The sequence below is a fragment of the Alligator mississippiensis genome, chromosome 8 (assembly GCF_030867095.1).
Source record: "Alligator mississippiensis isolate rAllMis1 chromosome 8, rAllMis1, whole genome shotgun sequence".
NCBI lineage: Eukaryota > Metazoa > Chordata > Crocodylia > Alligatoridae > Alligator > Alligator mississippiensis.
The window spans coordinates 53,619,421-53,633,949 of NC_081831.1; the positions used below are offsets into that span (position 1 = coordinate 53,619,421).

Consider the following 14,529-nt stretch of genomic DNA (forward strand, 5'->3'; position numbering starts at 1 on the left):
CTTTAGGTAATTATGTGGGTGAAACTTAAGAGAAACCATGCACCAGAATGTGAACTCTGACAGAAAAAAAAAAAATATGAAGGATAGAGACATACAAACAGCAGTAGAAGCACATATTTTGCAGAAGAACCACTCCCTTTATGACCTCACTACACTTGTACTCAAGGAAAATCTATCGAATGTCTCTAAAAAGGTGAAGGTGGGTGGGGGAAATCATAAACTGGGTGGACACTAGGAACCAGGGACTGAATACTGATAATAACTTCATGATATACTGTACTTTATTTGATTCCTGAAATATTTCCTTCACACTACAGGTGATAATGACCCTCCTCCCTTTTTGATAAGTCTTGATCTCCCTTCAAACAAGTTTCTTTTCTTCTGCCAACTGATATCTGCTACCCTGAGAACTTCTCCCCTCTCCAATTTCACAGTCCTACCCACAGTTTTTATTCCTTTCTGTGTCTGCTACTTTCCTGTGACCTGATGAAGATTGCCTTGCATTCAAAAAGATGTCTAACTGTATTCCAATCATGCAGTTGGTCCAATAAAAGATATCAAGCAAAAAATAAATAAATCCCTGCCTCTCACAAAAGATAATTGAGACACCAACACTAGAACAAAAGATATCTGAGACATTTCAGCTAGCTTTTATTCTTTAATAAATCAGCCCTCTTGCTGTATTCAGGCTAGATAGGGTTATACACACCTTTGCATTATCCCCCTGTCGTACCACAGAGAATTTGGCAAAAATTATAAGGAGGGAGCTAGATGACAGGTTGATTTGGCTGTAATCCATGTCTCTCAGTTCCTTGGTGTTGGCAGTTGTTTTGTCCCAAGGCTAGATGGCACAAGCTGATTTTTTTCTTGTTGCTGCTGCTGTTGGTTTCAGGAAGCTGAATACAGTTGCTCTTTCTGTATGCTGTGCATACTTAATGTAAGGTATAGATGATAGGTTAAGTGGGATAAAATATATAGTTACAATAAGGTTCAGCTGATGGTACTGGGAAGTGGCTTTAGACAATAATACTAAATTTACATCTGCTATAGTCTGTGTTTTTGAGAAACTTCAGCTGTAGGAAAAAGGGAAAAGATTTAAAGTTTATACTGACCATTTCCCTCTTACTAAACAAAATATCAAATGACAAATTGCTAAAATGAAGAATATTGCTCCAGGAAAATTGTTCATCTAAACTTTGTGAGACCAATTAGTTGATATATTTTCCCAATTATCTTCCTTAGCAAGACTAGATTCATCCCATTGTATATGCAAGGAGTGGACTGAATACTTGTAAGTATTCATCATCATTGTGTGTACCACAGTCCCTTTCTCCCAATCCAGCAGCACCGTTACTGAGTTTGCTGTTCCTTCCTGTTTCATTGAACAGAGAAGAGCTGTTCTTTAGTCTGCTCCCTCTCAGCTTGCAAATACTGTTGGTTTGTTTGTTTCTAAACAGAGATGTTTCATAGTTTCAGCTCCATTTTTTGTTTTGTTTTGTTTTTTATTTTAACTTTCTAGTCCAATTTTAGAATTAAAACAAATGTTTTCAGGGTATGAGGGAAGTCTTTAAGAATATAAGTGAAGTTGCTTTGTGTGTCTAGGAAAATGGACAGGTGCATTTAAATGAACTGAAATGTGTGTGTGTAGATTTTAGGGGCTAACTACTTTCATATAAAGACAAACTAGACACTTTAATACTATCATATCCCACAGTATTTTATATCAGAATAGTAATGTTCATTACCTCTGGCATTGTATTTGGTATACTGAAGTAAATGAACTGCTTTCTTACTACACTTCTCTGCTTCTTTTTTACCCGTGCATACTTCTCTTTACTCATAGCATGTAGGTAAGACAAGAAACATGAATCAGTAAGAACTAATTATAGAAGACAAGAGTAGGTGGTACTAATTTGCATTGTTGGAGCTGGAAAGTTTCAGTTTGACATGTTTTCTGATGACTTATTTGTTCAAATCTTCCATATAATGCAGAATTACCCATGAGACATCCAAGACAAAGAAGATGCCAAGAAACTAATGTGTTTGCATTTATAAGCTGCTTGTAATGTTTACAAATACAATATGATTTAACAAAAAAAAAAAGCCTGTATTATGATTAACAACAATAATTTACATTGTCTATTGCAGGTTGGTCTCAACAGAGAAAAAAGACATGTCACAAGCTTGTAGGAAAAGACAAGGGAGCAGGCTGAATCCATTTTAACTATAAATAAATATAAATATCCCTTTAACTGCCACTTCTCAACATTCTTGCCTGTACTCCATAGAAATCTTAAAAGCCTGCAGACTACCTGGTATTCATTCTTTAGGAGATTCAATCCTGTATCTTTAAATTGTCAGCTTATATCCTGGCCTGATAAGAAGAATCAATCTCCAGTTCAGGACTGGACTGTATTGTCTTTGCAACAGATAGTGACTCTTCTCAAAAATCTGGAAAAGGCCAAGCAAGAGATGACTCATGGGCATAGCATTTGCTTTTAGTGATGAAGTCCAGGGTTCGAATTTGGGAACTGTTCCTTTCAGGAGGGACACATTTACAGATCCTTTATTTTCTGGGTAAAATTTCTTAGTCTGTTATGCAGGATATGAGACTGTGCCCCTCTGTCATGAAAAAAATCTATGATAAATCACCAAAAGAGGAAGATAATTATACCCTGATCTGTAATATGGAGGTCAATTTTAGAAATGCATGACATCAAAAACTACCTTATACCTTTTCCATATATGGTGTTACATACCTACCTCTTATCTTTCAACCACCTTTCACATTCTCTATAGTATGTGTGTGTGGTGAAAGACTCTCAGGCATTAACATTTAAATGATTTGCTCAAATTTACTTACTTCAACTTTTTATCCCCCATCAACTCCAGAAAGCCATGTTGGTAGGATCCAAAAGCATCATCTACATTTGGTCCTTTATGCTTCAGCTCATCTATTTTGCAATATATGTGGCCTGTAATGGGAAGTGTGTACTCCTTATGACATCTGCATAATCATCCTGTAGAAAAAAGGATGATTTTTGCTTACCCAGATAAACCCCAAAAGGAATGTGAATGGGGTGGTGTAGCAGACTGATGGGAGTGGGGAAGAAGAATTTCCCATTCGTCCCCTTCCCGTTACCGGCAAGAGGGAGAAAAGCCCCAATAGTGCTGAAATAAGCTGGGGAAAATAGTGTGTGGTGTGGCAAGCAACACAGCCTGGTGCTGCAGTCCAGAAGTCCCTGCCAGGAAACAGAGCCCACTGGAGAGAGAGGTCCTGTCCAGGACTGCCCTAGCCAGAATGCCAAGCACTGGGGAGCTGAGGACCCCAGATGAGGGGATCTTTGATCCCAGTTCACTACAGGTGATTCCTTCTTGTACATGAGACTGGAGCTGCAGCTGGAGTACAATGTCTCACACTTATTGGTTGGATGACCCCAGGAACAACACAAAAGGGATGCCGGTAATGGTGAGAGCCCCACTCGGATGCCAGAGAGGCATGCCTGAGGAGGGTAAGAGGAAACTAAGCTGCCCAAATTTCCTTATTATACTTTCTGACAGACTACAGGAGATGCCCAGGAGGTATTGTTAAAGAGCTCCAGCTGTGGAGGTTTAACAACTGAAGCCAGACTTGAGACAAGCAATATAATATACAGAGGCCTGTGGTGGGAGTGTAGGGATAGAGGAGCTCCCAGTTGAAACTCCATAAGGATCTTGCTGTACAGCATATCAGGACTACCCCAGTTTCCTGAGGGGCTGCCTAACTGAGTAAGCACTGCCTTCTCCTAGGCAGAATTCTACCTAATCTTTTATAAAGTCATGGCCAGCAAGTGCCTTGGGAGAACAAGGTGCTCTCCAGTGACAGCATACAGAGAGAAGCTTAGGCCCCAAGAGTAGGCATTGCTGCAGGCGGATCTAGGAAGTGTGATACTTTACAGCTTCTGTTATCATGTAGTCTTATAATAGGTATTTGTCTGTCTCCCAAAACAATAGATTTGCACTGAGGCATCAGCTTGTTGAACATCTGTGTGTGTAGCTGTAGACTCCAATTCTTTAATGACAAGCCCTTCCACAATTATGTCAAGTTCATGTCTAACAATCCTGATGTGGTGTGGAGTCCTTCCTGAGGTTTCTTCTTTCTTCTGTATGTTGGGCTCTTCTATCCTTGAAAGCTTTCATTACATTCCATAATAGACTGTTTTCAAGCACTTGGACCCTCGGCAGTCTTTTTCCAATAATTTAGCTCAGTGTTCATTACCTTCATACCTCGATTGCAAACACCACTGAAACAGAGATAGGAATGCCCACATGGTTTTCTTTCTGGAAAGAGTTCTCCATACAAGAGATCCTTGAGTATACAGCCATTTCCATTCTCCATATATAACCTTGTCACCTAAGTCAACACTGACTGAGATGACAATGGATGCTTGGGATGTTGGCATGTTCCACGACCTCAGTATAGGCAACTTTGTCCAACAGGAAATTCCTAGAATGCAGTAAAAGCAACATAAGCAAAAGCTGTTGAGGCACTTTTCTTGAGTAGAGTATGTGGTTCAGGATTCACTACCATACAAAAGTGTGTCAAAGACACAGGTGTGATATCCTTTGACTCTTGCCTTAACACTCAGTTTGTTGGTGTTCCACAATCATTTGCTTGGTATGCTCATGATAGCTGATGCTTTGCCAATATGGGTATTCAGTTCTTATGTAGTCTTAGAAAGTTAGTTTTTGATAGTCTTAGAAATTAAACGAATGTCCCAGACTACACAGCTACTGTGTTATTATCATATGCTACTGCCCAAAGCAAATATAAGCAGGAAAAATCATTTGAATTGCAAATTTAGTATTACTTTTCCAAAAAGCTTTACATACAAAACTTTAATGACAGGGGTGCTCTTGAAAAGAAAAGACAAAAGGAGTTAAAGAATGATAATTGAAGTTCAGATTCTGATTCACCAAAATGATTTAATTTTCCTACACTGCTCATTCCCATGCAATTGTGAATGTGACCTGCTTCTTCCACAGAAATAGCTGCATTTTACTAATGAGTGAAGAGAAAACTCAAACTTTACATACAATATATGTAATATAAATATTTTTTTTCTGCTTTCCTGAAGTCAATACAAGTTATATCATATTGACTTCCTATAATGTCCCCTTCCTCTTCCTGTCCCCAGTACACACATTATAGGAAGTAAGTATGATATAATTTTTATTGACTTCAAGGAAAGCAGAAGTAGGCAGATCCTGAATACACATTTTGTGTTTTTATACAAAAATGGAACACTAGTTTCCCTAAGAATTTTTCAGGAAGAATATGCTTAATATTCATCTTATGCAAATATAAGGTTTGTCTAGGCTGTACTCTATTCCTACATTTTCATCATGGTTATCTGTGTTTCTCTGTTGTATGAAACTATAATATCTAGTAAAAAACAACAAAAAAATACAAATGTACATATTTGTGAATTAATAATCGATGTTTGGAGATAGTCCTGCTGAAACCATCTAAAGCATGGTAATTGAGTGCTGGAATGATTCAACAATTGATTTTGGAATGAAAAAGAAAAAAAATCTAGATTGTCTTTCTTCTGCTTGTTTATTTAGTATATATTTAATAAAACAGATTTTATTGATGGGAAATCAGTGATGATAGGATTAGGGCAGAACTGGGAGACTGCTGCTAGGCTGTCTATCTAAACTTAGATGAGGACAATAATGATGATTTTTTTTCATAATCTTGTGGTTGTTTCCTGGACACAGTCTAGGAAAATAGGTATTCATATTTTAGAATCTCCACTATAGATTGTAATGTTGTCCTTATCAGTTCCATCAGAGATTTAAGAAAAGGGAGTTGTGGAATCTGATTGTACCCTAGAAGTTGTTCCTACAGAAGGGGTGAAGATATACTAGCAAGTCACTGTCCATAGAAGTATAAAAATCTCTGATTTGTTTGGTACTTAGAAAAGTCCTTCATAGGCACCTGTAAGGAACAGTAAGGAAATCTGATAAAAATTAAAGCTGACATGTAGTGTTTAGGGGAATAAAAATAATTGAAAACTCCTAAATCAAAAGTCTCCTTGGATTATTTAGCAGAAATACTATATGTTTGTATTTATGTTATTATTAGAAATGGGTAAATATGATATTTATCATGAAAATCAAATTATATGAGGGACCCCAGAGCTCAACATGTGTGTTTGTTTATGTTTTATAAACTAAAATAAATAATCCATACCTCACATGCCAATGAAAATGCTAGCGGCAATGGTAAGAAATACTCATGTGAAAAAGTGAAAAATTCACCAAAGGAACTAACAACATTCCTCTGAAAAAAATTAACAGGAGGTTGTTTTCCTACATAGATCTCTGACTTCTTTGCTAGCCATTTTTAGTTAGCCATCGTTAGTGGGTCTTAATAAGCTTGAATTATATGTGTTACACTTGTATTTTAAAGAAGATAGGCCTATAAAATCTCTCTTAATAGTTGAAGATCCCTAAAGTATACTGAAACACCTGAGTGTAACTTTGAATGCCCTTGCTTTTTTTAGTTTTAAGTTAGACCCCTGATATTATTTGAACGTACAGTAGATTTTTTGGTGGGGGTCTGTGAATCAGATCTTTGTTGTTTTTTTCCTAGAGGTAGAAAACAAGACTGTAAATCCCAGTGGTGGAACTTGAAAAATTGGGTTTGTGTGGTTCAAATCTTTTGAAAATTCTATAAAGCAGCATGAGACATTGTTCTATTCAATTTCTAGCTATTGATCCATCTGAATGCTTGTTTGGAGACTGCCTTTGCAGCTTTATTTGAACATAAGAAATACTTTTCTCTTTAGAGAGAGGGTGTATGGGGATTTTGCTTACAAGGGACACATTTCATGTATACAGATTTCTCATGCTGAGGGCAATAAAGAAGTTTTGCCCTTGAAAAAGAGTATTATACAATTCTAAGCAGTAGAGTTTATATATGTGTTAATTACAAGAAAGGATGGTGAACAGCTGACAATTGGGAAGATGAATGACTTTGCTAGCTGAGGAAAATAGTTCTATTAAAGATATGACAAACAGGCCAGCCTGCTGGTGTATCAGATGCTCTGTGAGGAAAGCTGAATTTGGAAATACTTTCAAAGCTGGAAGTGTCAGATACCAGGTCAAAGGAGATTGAGGCTGTCATAAAGATGAGAGCTATAATTTTTAAGGGAAATATAACCTGACCGAGTTGCATGTATTCCTTCCTGGTTAATCCACAGATAGGATGGCTGTTACCATTATTTGGAGAGGTGTTTTTCACCTACACTCACAATAGAGGCAGATGGGGAAAGAGATATTTTCAAAATATCTGAAGCTAATAAGGGCAAACAAATATGCTACATACTCTTATTGTCCTCTTCCTTTTGTTAAGAAGGTTTTTTTCTTCCTTCCCCCCCCCCCCATATTTTATTATATTTTATTGAGCTTTAATAATGAATCAGTGCATATAAGGCACATGTGTATGTTTGTTTTGTAATATAGTATTGAGCACTTTGAGATTTTAATCTAAATGTTGAAACAGTTCTGTATAAGGTACACAAATGTAGTATCTATCTTACCTTAATTATACATAAGGTTTACCTGGCATCATCAAGAATGAAAATAATGCATTTATGATCCAGGAAAAGAATGAGAAAAAAAAAGGACGGCTGAAGGGAAAAGTAAAAGAGCATGAATAGAAACTATTGTTGGTATTTCTGTCATGAAAATTCAAGCACAATGAGAATAAATGTACACACAACAGACATGGAAGCAGGAATCTCAGATGCTGCTCCCTCACCATAAAGCATGGTTCATGGTTTCCAAATGAGGTTGTCTGTCATCTTAGCTTGAATAAATGGATTTGTATCACTTAGGGTCATACCTATTTCTTTGGTCCATTAATGAGTGTTTATATTTCTCCTATTTCTGTGCTTTGTTGTTTGCCACCTGGATGCCGAAGGAGCTATTTCAAGGATAATCTTTGCCAAACTAAACAAATTATTACTAATAAATGATTCAATTATCATGTCACTTTGTGTCTTTCCTCAATCACTTCTGAAATCTAGTCTTTTCCAGAATCCAGACTACTGTTTTGTCTAAGCAGCTAGATTAGATCACATGATCACAAATGGCTGTTTAACCTTCTGTGTATATCATAGAATAGGTAGCTGCTAATTTTAGAAACAAAATCGCATTATAGCAGTGTGATTTTTGTTGTAATTTAGCTTGAATAGCACTTTCTTTTTAAACTGGATTGTTCTGAGCACTCCAAAACTCATATGCTTTTATAAAATATTATGAATATATAAATCTAAGTATAAAATAGTTGTTGCTTTTTGTAGATGCTTATTAATGTCAGTGACTTAAATAAGGAGCCACTAGCCATTTGAAATGCAGCTCCCCTTCTGCACTCTGTCAAACACACACAAACAAACAAATCCTTTTACATTTAATATCTGATCCCCCAGATTTATTTTCACTGTGGTAGCAGTGGGAAGGGGACAAATTCAAGACAAACCTTGATAAGTAGATTCTTTATCTAGAAAATTGTTACATATTCATATATTTTCCATATATAGAATCCTATTACTGGGGTCATCTAATATTCAGGGTTGTCTTATTTTGTGTAAATATGGTAGATACATTTTTTCATTTGTTTGTTTAAAGAGTGCTTGTAGGAGTGACTGGGTTGTATCTGCTTGGAAAAAGTCTGTCCAAAAGATTATCTGTAAAAAAAGTTGCTCTGTGAGTATGTAAAATAGGCTCAAATGAAGGCTGGAGCCAGTTGCTTACCTCAAGGTGAATTCAGCATCCTGCCTGTCATTGGACACCTTGAGGTAAGGAAGTGGCTTTTGTTTGAGCCTATTTTGCATACTCATAGAGTACCTTTTTTACAAATGAACTTTACCACCCAGGAGAATCATATGATATTTTAGTTCTCCTGTGCAACATGAACTACTTAACAAGAAAGAAGCAACATTCAGGAACCTGCATGCCATTGGACATCTGAGGTAAACAGCCTGCTCCAGACTCTGTTTGAGCCTAATTTGCACGCTCACAGAGCAGCTTTTTTTACAAATGAACTTTCCTACTCAGAAGAACCATACCGTTTATAGTTCTCCTGTGCAATATGAAGTTTCATTTCTACCTGAGAGACATTTTACAATCTTTGATCTTTTTCTTTGCCTGATAAAGTGTGTCTGGGCCTGAAAGCTTGCAAATAAAACAATTTGTCTGCAACTCTCTAGTTGGAGCATTTTATAAATTTTGTTGGCCAAAGCTTGAATGGGTGCATGCTTCTATGCTAAACTTCTGTCCTTCACTAGTATATTCAGGGTTATTTGATGCTGTACAGAATTACATTACATGAAATTACCAGCATGATAAAAATTCAGTATTGACTTAGTGTTTCATGTAGTCTTATAGTCTTTTGTAAAACAGTATTGATCCTTCTTTAGTTTGGAAGGTCAGCATAAAGTTTACAAAGAAGGAATATGAGGTTAGGAAACATTATGCAGTTCTTGCCTATTAAAGTACTAAAATGTTTATAGATGATGTAGGAGCTTTCAAAAAATCTTTAATATCCTCATCAGTCCCATGATGCATCCATTTATCTAGGTTTGGGCTAATAAAAATGAAAATAATGAAGCAATGATGATACTTACATTCCTAGTACTGTTTCATCTGAAAATCTTAATGTGCATTGTTATAAACATCTTCTGAAGCAGAGAGAGGTTTTGTGAGACAGTGGCCACCTCCACACATGCAAGCATGTGCACTTGCAGCAGCTCAAATAGAAGCAGTGCAAATTTGAGCCAGGGCTTTTTGCCTCAGCGCACATGCTTGGACATGCACTTTGTTGTGGAGCAAATTGTGCCACTTGAGGCAAAATAACCCTGCCTGGCTCATCCCCGATCTGCAGCCAGGGGGAGCTAGAGCCTGGGGCCAGCACCTGTGCTGTCCCCAGCAATATAAAAAGCTGCCCTGGCAAGTAGCTCAGGACTACTAGCTCTCAGGAGTTTCTGGGGTCAGCCATTTGGTACCTGGGGACACTACCCCTTGTGCCAGCTGGACTGCTGAAGCAACCCTGAGAGTTTCCTACACACTCTACCCAGTGCAGGGGTCTGGCAGTGGGGCTTCTGCCCTGCTGTGACCTGCTGCCTACCTGCCAGACCCGGATGGGGACTGCACAGCCAGTAGAGGCATCTGCCCCTCTGGGCCAGCTGCCAGCGGGCTGTGGCTGCAGAGTTGGCTTCTGTGTGGCACTACTGCCATATGTGCCCCCTGCTCGGGCATCTGGGCAGCTATTGCCCAGAAGATGTTCTGGGTGTCGTGGCCTGCTTTGAACTGTCAAAGCCTGTCCTCCTGGCCCCAACTGGCCAGGAGGTCAGCCATAGCCAGCTGGGTCCAAGGTGGCAGCTCTGAGCAGGTAGGGGCCTAGCAGGAATTCTGGTGTTCCCTGTTGAAAAACTGAAAAATCCCTGATAAAAAAATCCCAGTCAATCTGTAAAATACCCCAAAATCCATGTTCCTACACAAGTAAAACAAAAGGCCTTTATAAAGAGAGAGAGAGAGAGAGAGAGAGTGAGACAGCGACAGTGATCAGTTGGAGAATGTTTTATTGATATAGCTACAGTGTTAAAGCATGTCTTTTATCATAATAATAAGTGAACTCTAAATAAATGTTTCATGAATTCATGAATATATATTTTTCTGCCCTTCTACAGGAGCTATGGCCCCCCAACAGGGGATTTGGCCCCCACACAAGGGCTATAGCCCCCACACAAGGGCTATGGCCCCCCAACAGGGGCCAAATGGCCCCTTCTGGGGGTACCGTCCCCCCTGCAAGGCTCACATGCTCTGCACCAGCCTCCTGATTGCTGCCCCGATTGCTGCCCCACCTGGCCCCATACCCTGCCAGCTGCTGAAGCCCCCCTGATGGCTGCCTCACCTAGCCCCACCCCCCACCTGCACCCCCAGGTCCCCATGCCTGCCCCCCCAAACCCAGGCACCTTCACTTAAAAAAATGGGGAAAAAAAGCCTCTACTTACCTTAGAAACAGGGGTGGGGGACTCTGGGACCTCCTAGCAGAGCCCCCTTGGGCAGCACAGGGCAGCAGGGGGCAGGAGGGCCTGGGCTGGGGCTGCTGGAGCTGTCCCTCCACCCCGCACTGTGTGGGTGGGGCCCCAGTCAGCCAGATGGCAGTTGGAGTTGCCAGTAAGTGTTGAGGTTTCTTTTTTTGTTTTTTTAAACTGTGGGGATGCTGGGGTGGGGTGCGGCAGGGACTGGGGGATTTGAGGAGCTGAGGGGGCTGGGGCCAGGCTGGGCAGGGTTGGGGGGCTCTGCGAGGGTGGCAGGCAGTGGGGCTGGGCCAGAAAATGATCAGGGGTTGGGGGTCGGGGGGCTGGTGGGGTGTGGGGCCAGCCAGGAAAATGATTGGGGGGGTCAGGGGAGGTTGTGGGGGGAGGGACTGGGTAGGGAAGTGATCAGGGGGGTTTGGGGGCTGGTGGGGGGAGGGGCAGAGCAAGGGAAGTGATTGGGGAGTCAGGGGGCTGGTTGGGGGAGGGGTGGGTCAGGGCAGGGCTCGGGGGGCTCGGGGAGTGGGCAGAGCTGGTGAGGGTCCCCCCCATGGTCCCCTCCCCCTTCCTCCACCTCCCTGACCCCTTATTCACCAGCACTGGAGCCCTGGTGCCTGGCCGGCTGCACACTTCAGCACCAGGGCAAGGGGCCAAACACGGAGATGCTCAGGCAGCCAGAGCATCTCCGTGGAGGACCCAGCCTCTGATTGCCCCACTTTTTTTAGCTTTGGTTTTTTTAGACCCCTAGATATCCAGGGGTCTAATTTTCTCTCCATGCTGCAAACTTGCAGAGTGGAGAACATTTTTTTTTTTTCCTGCATGTGCCTCAAAGGGGTTTGAGATGGGGCAAAAGGTACGTGCGTGCTTGTTTCGATATGCCCAGTGAGTGAGTATCAAAATCAGGAATAAAACACAGCTTTCCTGACTCCTCGCCTTGAGTTACTTCTGTATGCCCACACATGCCCCAATGATAGTTAGTTTTTTCATAGCTACCTTGAAACTCACAACATGTTATAACTGTTAATGCACTTAAGGTGTTTGTACACAACACGGCATTAAATCCTCATTAATTTACCTATCTTAACATTTTTAATCCAGATTAATTTGGTGCATCACATTTGTGTTTGCATGGCATGAGCTTTCAAGCAACACAAGGCCTTCGATACAGTATCCCACACCATACTGGTGAACAAGTTAAGAGGCTGTGATGTGGATGACTGCACAGTCCGGTGGGTGGCGAATTGGCTAGAGGGTCGCACCCAAAGAGTCGTGGTAGATGGGTCGGTCTCGACATGGAAGGGTGTGGGCAGTGGGGTCCCGCAGGGCTCGGTCCTTGGACCGATACTCTTTAATGTCTTCATCAGCGACTTGGACGAGGGAGTCAAATGTACTCTGTCCAAGTTTGCAGATGACACAAAGCTATGGGGAGAAGTGGACATGCCAGAGGGCAGGGAACAGCTGCAAGAACACCTGGACAGGTTAGACAAGTGGGCAGAAAACAACAGAATGCAGTTCAACAAGGAGAAATGCAAAGTGCTGCACCTAGGGAGGAAAAATTTCCAGCACACCTACAGCCTAGGGAATGACCTGCTGGGTGGCACAGAGGTGGAAAGGATCTTAGAGTCCTAGTGGACTCCAAAATGAACATGAGCTGGCAGTGTGACGAAGCCATCAGAAAAGCCAATGGCACTTTATCGTGCATCAGCAGATGTATGACGAATAGGTCCAGGGAGGTGATACTTCCCCTCTATAGGGCACTGGTCAGACCGCAGTTGGAGTACTGCGTGCAATTCTGGGCGCCACACTTCAAGAAGGATGCGGATAACCTGGAGAGGGTCCAGAGAAGGGCAACTCGTATGGTCAAGGGCCTACAGACCAAGCCCTACGAGGAGAGTCTAGAGAAACTGGACCTTTTCAGCCTCCGCAAGAGAAGGTTGAGAGGCGACCTTGTGGCTGCCTTTAAGTTCATCACGGGGGCACAGAAGGGAATTGGTGAGTATTTATTCACCAAGGCGCCCCCGGGGGTTACAAGAAACAATGGCCACAAGCTAGCAGAGAGCAGATTTATACTGGACATTAGGAAGAACTTCTTCACAGTTCGAGTGGCCAAGGTCTGGAACGGGCTCCCAAGGGAGGTGGTGCTCTCCCCTACCCTGGGGGTCTTCAAGAGGAGGTTAGATGAGTATCTAGCTGGGGTCATCTAGACCCAGCACTCTTTCCTGCTTATGAAGGGGGTCGGACTTGATGATCTATTGAGGTCCCTTCCGACCCTAACATCTATGAATCTATGAAAGTCCTGTGTGTCATTCCCTGCAGATTCCAGCAGGGGAAGCCAAATACCAATCTAGCTCAGATTGCCTTCTCCCTGCTCCCACCAACCAAGTAAAGCAAAATCCCTAATATTTGGTCAGGGCAGGGTGGTGGGGGCAGAGGGAGGGGCTGCTACAGGGCAGGAGGAGTGGGCATTTGGATTTGGGATTTTCTGTTAAAATTAGTTCAAAGTGGATATCCAAATCTCATAGCAACTTTGAAACTCCCAGCTTAGGTCCCTAAGGTTTAAGAAAATACAGTAGCATCAAATGTGAAAAATTCATTCAAACCTTGCTGTTGTTGACTATAAAATCCTTCCCAGTAATTATTAATGATTCTTTATGAAGTAGGTAAAAACCTGATCACCTCTCAAATGTCAGTGAACTTTTATGAACAGAAGAAAAACTGGTTTGCCCACCCAGTCAGGCTAGCTACCTTAAAAGTCCTTCAGTTTGTCATCCACTAAAAACCCCTTGCTTTGTGGAAAGTTTTTACAATTAAAGATGCCAATTATCACCCTTTCTCAGACAGAGCTCCATTGCTTTGCTTTTGTTTTCTTACCCAGAGACCAACATGCAACTTTATTGCACTGGAAATATTTCTAGGAAAACACACACACAATCCTGATCTGCAACTCCCTACCCCCTCATAGCCCCGAGGTGCCCTTCACTCCTGACCTGCAGCCCCTGCCACCCACCCTGCCCAGTCCTACCTTATGATTCTGATAGGAGGTCACCCCTCCCATCAGCAGAGAAAAGCAAAATCTCAGATTCAGCTCCTGATCACTCAGGCACTGCACTAGGTATTCTGGGAACTGTAGTTCTAACTAGCAGCAGCCATGTTGAAAACATCCTGGGGAGGAAAACCCACTTGGACACAGCACATGGATGGGGCTGGCCACAGTCCCCCTTCTCCCTCTTTCCCCCAGGGCAGCATCTCCTGCCTGCTCAGCCCCCATGAGCAGAGACACTGGCCCCTGTACTGCTCTCAAAGGCAACCCTTGCCCCTCCTGCCCTGAAGCAGCCCCTGGCTCCACCCCCTGTGAGAGCAGGGGAAGGGAGGGAGGGATGAGGAGGAGCCAAAAAAAAAAAAAAATAACAATAACAGCACTAAATAACGGTGGCACCCA

General features: G+C 41.8%; 1 long non-coding RNA gene across 1 annotated transcript; it reads right to left on the reverse strand.

Annotated features, from left to right (window-relative positions):
* Positions 1-649: 649 nt before the first annotated feature.
* On the reverse strand, positions 650-14,328 carry LOC132252151 (uncharacterized). The gene is made up of 2 exons (XR_009463954.1): positions 14,113-14,328; positions 650-4,486 (listed from the first exon to the last, which is right to left on the reverse strand). It is a non-coding gene; the product is annotated as an uncharacterized LOC132252151 (long non-coding RNA).
* Between the last annotated feature and the right edge of the window lie 201 nt (positions 14,329-14,529).